Source organism: Eumetopias jubatus, unplaced genomic scaffold (assembly GCF_037043125.1).
Source record: "Eumetopias jubatus isolate StellerSeaLion01/CBP00866 unplaced genomic scaffold, mEumJub1_p1.0 scaffold_9, whole genome shotgun sequence".
NCBI classification, from domain to species: domain Eukaryota; kingdom Metazoa; phylum Chordata; class Mammalia; order Carnivora; family Otariidae; genus Eumetopias; species Eumetopias jubatus.
Genome location: NW_028274815.1, coordinates 91,019,729 through 91,032,293, shown reverse-complemented (window position 1 = coordinate 91,032,293; position 12,565 = coordinate 91,019,729). Strand labels below are relative to the sequence as shown.

Below are 12,565 nucleotides of genomic sequence, written 5' to 3'. Positions count from 1 at the left end.
TTGTTTGAGAGAGAGAGAGAGTAATAGAGAGAGCAGGGAGAGGAGCAGAGGGAGAGGGAGAGATTGAATCCACAAGCCGACTCCCCAGGGAAACATGGAGCCTGACTCAGGGCTTGATCCCAGGACCCCAAGATCATGACCTGAGTCGAAACCAAGAGTCAGCTGCTTAACCAACTGAGCCACTCAGGCTCCCCTCTTCTCCCTCAACTTATTTAAAATGTAGACTTTTTATTTATATCATTAGATATTACTCTTAAATTTTTAATATGCATTCCTTAATGTACAAATTTCAGAGTTAATGCCATCACCATCCTTCTCCTTAAGCGTATAAGGATCTTAGACTCTCCTTTCCTTGTTACATTATTGTTCAGTATTTTACTTTTGTCATACCAGAATTCATCATTATTATTGTCACTCTTCTTGCTATTATTTTCTATAGTCAATGCTTATTAAAGATTACTCATATTCCCCAATTACCTTCTATTTGCATCTATTTCTGCCTTTGGTGATGGATCTCCTCTGGTCTGGAAGACACACTTTCATTGTCCTTTGAGTGAAGAACTCGTAGTAGTTCATTCTTTCAGCTTTAACCAAGACCTTATTTTTATTGGTGAATTAATAGTTTAATTAGGTATAGAATTCTAGGCTGAAAGTTTTTTTCTCTCCAGAACTTTGAAACTGTTTTTGATTTTTGTATGATTCATATGACTGCTGTTGAGAAATCTAATCTTGGTTTGCTTTTTTCCTATAGGGAATCTATACATTTTTTCTCCAGTTAAGTTCATATTTTTTTATAGTTTTACTATAAGATCTATAGATGTGGAATCCCTGTCACTTAATTTGCATTATGTGTTTCTGGATCTGCAAATTCACATCATGCATTAGTTCTGATAAATTCTCAAATTTATTTATTTTATTTTTTTAAATTTTTAATTGTTATGTTAATCACCATATATTACATCATTAGTTTTTGATGTAGGTTCCATGATTCATTGCTTGTGCATAACACCCAGTGCTCCATGCAGAACGTGCCCCCTTGAATACCCATCACCAGGCTAACCCATCCCCCTACCCTCCTCCCCTCTAGAACCCTCAGTTTGCTTTTCAGAGTCCATCATCTCTCATGGTTCGTCTCCCCCTCTGACTTACTCCCCCTCATTTTTCCCCTCCTGCTATCTTCTTCTTTTTATTTTTTCTTAACATATGTTGCATTATTTGTTGCAAAAGTACAGAACTGCGACTCAACACTCTTGCACAATTCACAGCGCTCACCATAGCACATACACTACCCAATGTCTATCACCCAGCCACCCCATCCGTCCCACCCCCACCACTCCAGCAACCCTCAGTTTGTTTCCTGAGATTAAGAATTCCTCATATCAGTGAGGTCATATGATACATGTCTTTCTCTGATTCACTTATTTCACTCAGCATAACACCCTCCAGTTCCATCCACGTCATTGCAAATGGCAAGATCTCATTCCTTTTGATGGCTGCATAATATTCCATTGTGTATATATACCACATCTTCTTTAGCCATTCATCTGTCGATGGACATCTTGGCTCTTTCCACAGTTTGGCTATTGTGGACATTGCTGCTATAAACATTGGGGTGCACGTACCCCTTCGGATCCCTATATTTGTATCTTTGGGGTAAATACCCAGTAGTGCAATGGCTGGGTCATATGGTACCTCTATTTTTCAACTATTTGAGGAACCTCCATGTTGTTTTCCAAAGGGGTTGCACCAGCTTGCATTCCCACCAACAGTGTAGGAGGGTTCCCCGTTCTCCACATCCCCGCCAACATCTGTCATTCCCTGACTTGTTAATTTTAGCCATTCTGACTGGTGTGAGGTGGTATCTCATTGAGGTTTTGATTTGGATTTCCCTGATGGCAAGCGATGTTGAGCACTTTTCCATGCGTCTCTTGGCCATTTGATGTCTTCTTTCGAAAAATGTCTGTTCATGTCTTCTGCCCATTTCTTGATTGGATTATTTGTTCTTTGGGTGTTGAGTTTGATAAGTTCTTTATAGACTTTGGATACTAGCCCTTTATTTGATATGTCATTTGCAAATATCTTCTCCCATTCTATTGGTTGTCTTTTGGTTTTGTGGACTGTTTCTTTTGCTGTGCAAAAGCTTTTTATCGTGATGAAATCCCAATAGTTCATTTTTGCCCTCGCTTCCCTTGCTTTTGGCGAAGTTTCTAGGAAGAAGTTGCTGCGGCTGAGGTCGAAGAGGTTGCTGCCTGTGTTCTCTTTTAGGATTTGGATGGACTCCTGTCTCACGTTTAGGTCTTTCAACCATTTGGAGTCTGTTTTTGTGTGTGGTGTAAGGAAATGGTCCGGTTTCATTCTTCTGCATGTGGCTGTCCAATTTTCCCAACACCATTTGTTGAAGAGACAGTCTTTTTGCCATTGGACATTCTTTCCTGCTTCGTCAAACATAAGTTGACCATAGAGTTGAGGGTCCATTTCTGGGCTCTCTATTCTGTTCCATTGATCTATGTGTCTGTTTTTGTGCCAGTACCATACTGTCTTGATGATGACAGCTTTGTAATAGAGCTGGAAGTCCGGAACTGTGATGCCGCAGGTTTGCTTTTCTTTTTCAATATTCCTCTGGCTATTCAGGGTCTCTTCTTGTTCCATATTCAAATTTTAGGATTATTTGTTCCATTTCTTTGAAAAAAGTGGATGGTACTTTGATGGGAATTGCATTGAATGTGTAGATTGCTCTAGGTAGCATTGACATCTTCACAGTGTTGGTTCTCCCAATCCATGAGCATGGAACATTTTTCCATTTCTTTGTGTCTTCTTCAATTTCTTTCATGAGTATTTTATAGTTTTCTGAGTACAGATCCTTTGCCTCTTTGGTTAAATTAATTCCTAGGTATCTTATGGTTTTGGATGCAATTTGAAATGGGATTGACTCCTTGATTTGGCTCTCTTCTGTGTTGCTGTTGGTGTATTGGAATGCCACTGAGTTCTGTGCATTGATTTTATATCCTGCTACTTTACTGAATTCCTGTATGAGTTCTAGCAGTTTTGGGGTGGAGTCTTTTGGGTTTTCCAAATAAAGTATCATATCATCTGCCAAGAGTGAGAGTTTGACTTCCTCTTTGCCGATTTGGATGCCTTTGATTTCTTTTTGTTGTCTGATTGCTGTGGCTAGGACTTCTAATACTATGTTGAATACCAGTGGTGATAGTGGACATCCCTGCCGCGTTCCTGATCTTAGGGGAAAATCTCTCAGCCTTTCCCCATTGAGAATGATATTTGCTCTAGGTGTTTCATAGATGGCTTTTATGGTATTGAGGTGTGTACCCTCTATCCCTACACTCTGAAGTGTTTTGATCAAGAAAGTATGCTGTAATTTGTCAAATGCTTTTTCTGCATCTATTGAGAGGATCATATAATTCTTGTTCTTTCTTTTGTTAATGTATTGTATCACGTTGATTGATTTGCGGATGTTGAACCATCCTTGCAGCCCAGGGATAAATCCCACTGGAGCGTGGTGAATAATCCTTTTAAGGTACTGTTGAATTCTCTTGGCTAGTAATTTGGTGAGAATTTTTGCATCCATGTTCATCAAGGATATTGGTCTGTAATTCTCCTTTTGAATGGGGTCTTTGTCTCGTTTTGGGATCAAGGTAATGCTGGCCTCATAAATTGAGTTTGGAAGTTTTCCTTCCATTTGTAATTTTTGGAACAGTTTCAGGAGAATAGGTATTAATTCTTCTTTAAATGTCTGATAAAATTCCCCTGGGAAGCCTTCTGGCCCCGGGCTTTTGTTTCTTGGGAGATTTTTGATGACTGCTTCAATTTCCTTAGTGCCTATAGCTGTGTTTAGGTTTTCTATTTCTTCCTGGTTCAGTTTTGGTAGTTGATACATCTCTAGGAATGCACCCATTTTTCCAGGTTATCTAATTTGCTGGCATAGAGTTGCTCATAATATGTTCTTATAATTGTTTGTATTTCTTTGGTGTTGGTTGTGATCTCTCCTCTTTCATTCATGATTTTGTTGATTTGGGTCATTTCTCTTTTCTTTTTGATCAGTCTGGCCAGGGGTTTATCAATCTTGTTAATTCTTTCAAAGAACCAGCTCCTTGTTTCGTTGATCTGTTCTACTGTTCTTTTGGTTTCTAGTTCATTGATTTCTGCTCTGATCTTTATGATTTCTCTTCTCCTGCTGGGTTTAGGCTTTATTTGCTGTTCTTTCTCCAGCTCCTTTAGTTGTAGGGTTAGGTTGTGTATTTGAGACCTTTCTTGTTTCTTGAGAAAGGCTGTATTGCTATATACTTTCCTCTCAGGACTGCCTTTGCTGTATCCCAAAGATTTTGGACAGTTGTGTTTTCATTTTCATTGGTTTCCATGAATTTTTTACATTTTTCTTTAATTTCCTGGTTGACCCATTCATTCTTTAGTCGGATGCTCTTTAGCCTCCATGTATTTGAGTTCTTTCCGACTTTCCTCTTGTGATTGAGTTCTAGTTTCAAAGCATTGTGGTCTGAAAATATGCAGGGAATGATCCCAATCTTTTGGTACCGGTTGAGACCTGATTTGTGACCTAGGATGTGATCAATTCTGGAGAATGTTCTATGGGCACTAGAGAAGAATGTGTATTCCGTTGCTTTGGGATGGAACGTTCTGAATATATCTGTGATATCCATTTGGTCCAGTGTGTCATTTAAAGTTCTTATTTCTTTGTCGATCTTTTGCTTAGATGATCTGTCCATTTCAGTGAGGGGGGTGTTAAAGTCTCCAACAATTATTGTATTGTTGTCAATTTGTTTCTTTGCTTTTGTTATTAATTGCCTTATATAATTGGCTGCTCCCATGTTAGGGGCATAGATATTTACAATTGTTAGATCTTCTTGTTCGATAGACCCTTTAAGTAGGATACAGTGTCCTCCCTCATCTCTTATTACAGTCTTTGTTTTAAAATCTAATTTGTCTGATATAAGGATTGCCACCCCAGCTTTCTTTTGGTGTCCATTAGCATGGTAAATGGTTTTCCACCCCCTCACGTTCAATGTGGGGGTGCTTTGGGTCTAAAATGAGTCTCTTGCAGACAGCATATAGATGAGTCTTGTTTTTTAATCCAACTGATAGCCTGTGTCTTTTGATTGGGGCATTGAGCCCATTTACATTCAGGGTAACTATTGAAAGGTAGGAATTTAGTGCCATTGTATTGCCTCTAAGGTGACTGTTACTACTTATTGTCTGTGTTCCTTTCTGATCTATGCTGCTTTTAGGTTCTCTCTTTGCTTACAGGACCACTTTCAATATTTCTTGTAGGGCTGGTTTTGTGTTTGCAAATCCTTTAGTTTTTGTTTGTCCTGGAAGATTTTGATCTCTCCTTCTATTTTCAATGACAGCCTAGCTGGATATAGTATTCTTGGCTGCATGTTTTTCTCGTTTAGTGCTCTGAAGATATCTTGCCAGTCCTTTCTGGCCTGCCAGGTCTCTGTGGATAGGTCTGTTGCCAATCTAATATTTCTAACATTGTAGGTTACATATCTCTTCTCCCTAGCTGCTTTCAGAATTTTCTCTTTGTCTCTGAGACTCGTAAGTTTTACTATTAAATGTTGGCCTGTTGACCTATTATTATTGATTTTGCGAGGGGTTCTCTGTGCCTCCTGGATTTTGATGCCTGTTTCCTTCCTCACATTAGGGAAGTTCTCTGCTATTATTTGCTCCAATATACCTTCTGCCCCTCTCTCTCTTTCTTCTTCTTCTGGGATCCCAATTATTCTAATGTTGTTTCATCTTATCGTATCGCTTATCTCGAATTCTGCCCTCGTGATCCTGTAGTTGCTTATCTCTCTTTTTCTCAGTCTCTTTATTTTCCATCACTTGGTCTTCTATATCGCTGATTCTCTCTTCTGCCTCATTTAATCTAGGAGTTAGTGCCCCCATTTTTTTTGATTGCACCTCATCAATAGCCTTTTTGATTTTGACGTGGTTAGATTTTAGTTCTTTTATTTCTCCAGAAAGGGTGTCTCTAATAACTTCCACGCTTTTTTTCAAGCCCAGCTAGTATCTTTAAAGTCATGATTCTGAACTCTAGGTCCGACATTGTACTAATGTCCGTATTGAGTAGGTCCCTGGCTGACGGTACTACCTCTTGTTCTTTTTGTGGAGGTTTTTTTTTTTTAAGATTTTATTTATTTATTTGAGAGAGGGAGAATGAGAGATAGAGAGCACGAGAGGGAAGAGGGTCAGAGGGAGAAGCAGACTCCCTGCTGAGCAAGGACCCCGATGTGGGACTCGATCCCGGTACTCCAGGATCATGACCTGAGCCGAAGGCAGTTGCTCAACCAACTGAGCCACCCAGGCGCCCTTTGCTGAGGTGATTTTTTCGTCTTGTCATTTTGTCCAGAGGAGAATAGATGAATGAGAGAACAAAATGCTAACGGGTTAACAACGTCCCCAGCAAATATACTGTATACAAATCAGAAAAGACTTGAAACCAGGGGAAAAGAAAGGGAAAGAAAGAAAAAAGAAAGAGAAAAAAAAAGATAAAAACAAAAACAGAACAATACAAAAAAAGGAGAATATGATCAAATATGTTCAGGCTAGTGCATAGATCAATGCCACACACTAGATTTTGGGCGTATTTTGGTCTGTTAGAAAAAATTTCCTCCTAACATTTTAAAGGAAGAAAGACATATATGTACAAAATAAGGGTCGATACAATAAATGGATGGAAGATGAGTGTAAAGATGAAAATTATAAAAGATTTTATAAAAGGAATTGATAGGATAAGTTGTTTGAAAAAAGAAAGAAGAAGATTTAAAAAAAAAAGGGAGAGAATGTGGTCAGGCAGGAGTCTAGAACAAAGCCATACAGTAGTGATTTAGAGTATATTTTGATCTGTTAGAAGAAACTGTATCTCAAAATTTTCAAGAGAGAACAACTTATATATATATATATGCCAAAAATATGGGTAACTACTATGAAGGGATAAAATATGACTCTAAAAATGAAAAATAAAAAATGTTTTTTTTAAAAAAGGGATTGATAAGATGTTGGTTGAAAAAGGGAAAAAGAAAAATTAAAAAAAAAAACAGTTAAAAAAAATAACTTTCGTGAACTAATGAATCATGGTAAAAAAAAGCCATGTGTTCTATGTGCAGTATTCCCCTAGCGCTGGAGTTCTCCCATTCTCCTTGATCGGTAAACTTGGTCTTGGCTTGCTCGCTGTTCATGCTGATCTTCTGGGGGAGGGGCCTGTTGCCTTGGTTTCCAAATGTCTTTGCCGGAGGCTGAATTGCCCCGCCCTTGTTGGTCTGGGTAAGTAAGCTGCTCGGGTTTGCTCTCAGGAGCTTTTGTTCCCTGCAAGCTCTCGGTACAGCTTTGGAGGATCAGGGCGAAAATGGTGGCCTCCCAATCTCCACCTGCAGGAGCTGAGAACTCGGGGCCCCGCTCCTCAGTGCGCCCCCAGAGAAAAGCAGACACTCCCGTGTCCCAGGTCTCCGGCCGCACTCCATGCTCACCCGGCCTGTGACCGAGCGTTTGTATCTCTGGCACACGATGCCGTGTGGAGTCTCCAAACCCAGCAGATCCCTGCGGTGCGTTCCCGTGGCACTCCTTCTGGGGGAGAAATGGGACTCTCCCCGGCTCTGCTGCTTGTTGGGTCCCTGCTGGAGGAGCAGTGGCCCGACTGGGCTGCGGATCACGGTTTACGGCAACCCCGAGTTGAGAGCCCGCGCCTCAGCTCCATCTCTGCAGCCGGCTTTCCCCACTCCGATACCTGGGAGCTCTGCCGCATTCAGGCACCCCCAGTCTTTCTGTGACCCCAAGGGTACTGAGACCACACTGTCCCCGGAGGATTCCACCCCCTGCTTAGCCACTGCAGTGACGTCCCTCAGCGAAGCCAAATTCTAAAAGGTCCGATTTTGTGCTCCGCTGCTCTTATCACTTGCCAGAAGGGGCGAGCGGAGGCCCCCTCCCCCGCCATCTATCCTCCCGAATATGGCCTCGGATTCACTTCTCTGCACGTCCTACCTTCCAGTAAGTGGTCGCTTCTCTGTTCAGAGAGTTGTTGCTACTCTCCTCTTCGATCTTCTGTTGAGTTCATAGGTGTTCAGAATGGTTTGATCCCTATTCAGCTGAATTCCTGAGACCAGAGGAAATCTAGGTCTACTACTCCTCCGCCATCTTGCTCCGCCCCCAATTCTCAAATCTCTTTAAACATTCCCTCTTCCCCAATCTTAGTGTTCTCTCATTCTGGAATTCCCAGTCTATTTTTCTAGAATTTCTACTGGTTGACTGAAGAAGGACACTACCATTTTTATCTTCCTACCTTTTAATCTGTCTTTCGTGTTTTATATCTTATGCTGAATTCCAGGTATCCACATTCCAGTTCTTCAGTTCCTGTTTGCTCATTCACTTTTCCATCATGTTTTAAATTAAATATGTATTTTTATTTTAGGAAATTCCAATTTTTTTTAGTTTTTTATTGTTATGTTAATCACCATATATTACATCATTAGTTTTTGATGTAGTGTTTCATAATTCATTGATTGTGTGTAACACCCAGTCCTCCACACAGAATGTGCCCTCTTTAATACCCATCTCCAAGCTAACCCATCCCCCCACCCCCTCCCCACTAGAACTCTCAATTTGTTTTTCAGAGTCCATCGTCTCTCATGGTTCGTCTCCTGCTCCGATCCCCCACCTTCATTCTTACCCTCCTGCTATCTTTTTTTTTCCTAATATATATTGCATTATTTGTTTCAGAGGTACAGATCTGTGATTCAACAGTCTTGCACAATTCACAGCACTCACCATAGCACATACCCTCCCCAATGTCTATCACCCAGCCACCCCATCCCTCCCACCCCACCCCCACTCCAGCAACCCTGAGTTTGTTTCCTGAGATTAAGAATTCCTCATATCAGTGAGGTTGTATGATACATGTCTTTCTCTGATTGACTTATTTCACTCAGCATAACACCCTCCAGTTCCATCCATGTTGTTACAAATGACAAGATCTCATTCCTTTTGATGGCTGCTTAATATTCCATTGTATATATATACCACATCTTCTTCATCCATTCATCTGTCGATAGACATCTTGGCTCTTTCCCTAGTTTGGCTCTTTTGGACACTAGTGCTATAACCATCGGGGTGCATGTACCCCTTCGGATCCCTACATTTGTATCTTTGGGGTAAATACCCAGTAGTGCAATTGCTGGGTCAGAGTGTAAATCTATTTTCAACTTTTTGAGGAACCTCCATACTGTTTTCCAGAGTGGCTGCAGCAGCTTGCATTCCCACCAACACTGTAGGAGAGTTCCCCTTTCTCTGCATCCCCGCCAACATCTGTCGTTCCTTGACTTGTTAATTTTAGCCATTCTGACTGGTGTGAGATGGTATCTCATTGAGGTTTTGATTTGGATTTCCCTGATGCCAAGCAATGTTGAGCACTTTATCATGTGTCTGTTGGCCATTTGATGTCTTCTTTGGAAAAATGTCTGTTCATGTCTTCTGCCCATTTCTTGATTGGATTATTAGTTCTTCGGGTGTTGAGTTTGATAAGTTCTTTATAGATTTTGGATACTAGCCTTTTATCTGATATGTCATTTGTAAATATCTTCTCCCATTCTGTCGGTTGTCTTTTGGTTTTGTGGACTGTTTTTTTTTTTTTTTTTTTTTTGCCGTGCAAAGCTTTTTATCTTGAAATCACAATAGTTCATTTTTGCCCTTGCTTCCCTTGCCTTTGGTGATGTTTCTAGGTCGAAGAGGTTGCTGCAGGTGAGGTCAAAGAGGTTGCTGCCTGTGTTCTCCTTTAGGATTTTGATGGACTCCTGTCTCACATTAGGTCTTTCAACCCTTTGGAGTCTATTTTTGTGTGTGGTGTAAGGAAATGGTCCAGTTTCATTCTTCTGCATGTGGCTGTCCAATTTTCCCAACACCATTTGTTGAAGAGACTGTCTTTTTTCCATTGGACATTCTTTCCTGCTTTGTTGAAGATGAGTTGACCATAGAGTTGAGGGTCCATTTCTGGGCTCTCTATTCTGTTCCATTGATCTATGTGTCTGTTTTTGTGCCAGTACCATACTGTCTTGATGATGACAGCTTTGTGATAGAGCTGGAAGTCCGGAATTGTGATGCTGCCAGCTTTGCTTTTCTTTTCAACATTCCTGTGGCTATTTGGGTCTTTTCTGGTTCCATACAAATTTTAGCATGATTTATTCCATTTCTTTGAAAAAAAGTGGACGTTATTTTGATGGGGATTGCATTGAATGTGTAGATTGCATTAGGTAACATTGACATCTTCACAATATTTTTTCTCCCAATCCATGAGCATGGAACGTTTTTCCATTTCTTTGTGTCTTCCTCAATTTCTTTCATGAGTATATTTCTGAGTACAGATCCTTTGCCTCTTTGGTTAGATTTATTCCTAGGAATCTTATGGTTTTGGGTGCAATTGTAAATGGGATTGACTCCTTAATTTATCTCTCTTCTGTCTTGTTGTTGTTGTATAGGAATGCCACTGATTTCTGTGCATTGATTTTATATCCAGCCACTTGACTGAATTCCTGTATGAGTTCTAGCAGTTTTGGGGTGGAGTCTTTTGGATTTTCCACGTAAAGTATCATATCATGTGCAAAGAGTGAGAGTTTGACTTCTTCTTTGCTGATTTGGATGCCTTTGATTTCTTTTTGTTGTCTGATTGCTGTGGCTAGGGCTTCTAATACTATGTTGAATAGCAGTGGTGATAGTGGACATCCCTGCCGCGTTCCTGACCTTAAGGGGAAAGCTCTCAGTTTTTCCCCATTGAGAATTATATTCGCTTTAGGTTTTTCATAGATGGCTTTTATGATATTGAGGTACATACCCCCTATCCTTATACTCTGAAGAGTTTTGATCAAGAAAGGATGCTGTACTTTGTCAAATGCTTTTTCTGCATCTATTGAGAAGATCATATGATTCTTGTTCTATCTTTTGTTAATGTATTGTATCACGTTGATTGATTTGTCGATGTTGAACCAACCTTGCAGCCCAGGGATAAATCCCACTTGGCCATGGTGAATAATCCTTTTAATGTACTGTTGGATCCTATTGGCTAGTATTTTGGTGAGAATTTTTGCATTCATGTTCATCAAGGATATTGGTCTGTAATTCTCCTTTTTGATGGGGTCTTTGTCTGGTTTGGGGATCAAGGGAATGGTTGTGTCATAAAACGAGTTTGGAAGTTTTCCTTCCAATTCTATTTTTTGGAACAGTTTCAGAAGAATAGGTATTAATTCTTCTTTAAATGTTTGGTAGAATTCCCCTGGGATGCCATCTGGCCCTGGGCTTTTATTTTTTGGGAGATTTTTGATGACTGCTTCAATTTCCTTAGTGGTTATAGGTCTGTTCAGGTTTTCTATTTCTTCCTGGTTCAGTTTTGGTAGTTGATACATCTCTCGGAATGCATCCATGTCTTCCAAATTATGTAATTTGCTGGCATATAGTTGCTCATATGTTTTTTTGTTTTGTTTTGTTTTGTTTTGTTTTTTCCATTTGAGAGTAGTCATTACAAAAACAGATTACAAAAATAATCATGGCAGATTACTTAGTTCATACTTCTAATAAGCCCATTGATCTGGTCTTCCCTGTTACCAGCATCTCCACCTTTTACAAAATGGGTGGTCTTTTTCTTCATTCCCCTTCGTGGAGAAGATAATTTGAAGGGCCATAAAATGTTGTTTGCTTCTTGAAACGTTTTACAGCAGTATAGATCTCGTGAATCTGATCCTCTATGCAGATGATGCCATATTTACCAAGAGATCGGTCAATCAATGTGTTATCTGTCAGGGCAATTCGCTTCTTGTTGATTTTGCCATAACCACGCTTGTAGATCAATTCATTCACCGACTTCAAGTTTCGATACCCCCATGCTATATAAGGTTCTACAATCCTTAGCATGTTAACTGAAGCCTTGTTGAGCTTAACAAAGGTGCCATTGAAGATCTGGCGAAGGCAAAGAAGCTGAAACACCTTCAAACCTTTGGGCTCACACCATTGATATCTCTCATCCTGATGACAAATGCCAATCTGGGTTCCACAGGTACGTAGAAGTTGCCAGTTTTTCTTGCCATCCTTGCCATTCAAATCTCAGTTCTGTACATCTGCATATATTCCTTGTGGTAATCCTAAGCGTTTTCATAGATAAGCTTCCTTCTTGCCTTTTGAAGCATTTTCTGAGCAAACTTCTTCCTCAGATGCTTGATCTTCAACTCTGCGAAATTCCTTGCTTCTTCTTAAGAGTTTCTGGCACAGCAGGAACCTTCTTTTTCTTCTTTTCTACACCCTCCATGGTTCCAGCCAGAAAAGAGGAAGTCTCCTCATAATATGTTCTTAATTGTTTGTATTTCTTTCATGCTGGTTATGATCTCTCTCCTCTTTCATTCATGATTTTGTTGATTTGGGTCATTTCTCTTTTCTTTTTGGTAAGTCTGCCCAGGGGTTTATCAATCTTGTTAATTTTTTCAAGGAACCAGCTCCTGGTTTCGTTGATCTGTTCTACTGTTCTTTTGGTTTCTAGTTCATTGATTTTGCTCTGATCTTT

The 12,565-nt window shown here is 40.1% G+C and overlaps 1 pseudogene; it reads right to left on the bottom strand.

Moving 5' to 3' along the window:
- Positions 1 to 11,569: 11,569 nt before the first annotated feature.
- On the bottom strand, positions 11,570 to 12,345 carry LOC114224548 (large ribosomal subunit protein uL30 pseudogene; annotated as a pseudogene).
- Positions 12,346 to 12,565: the final 220 nt, after the last annotated feature.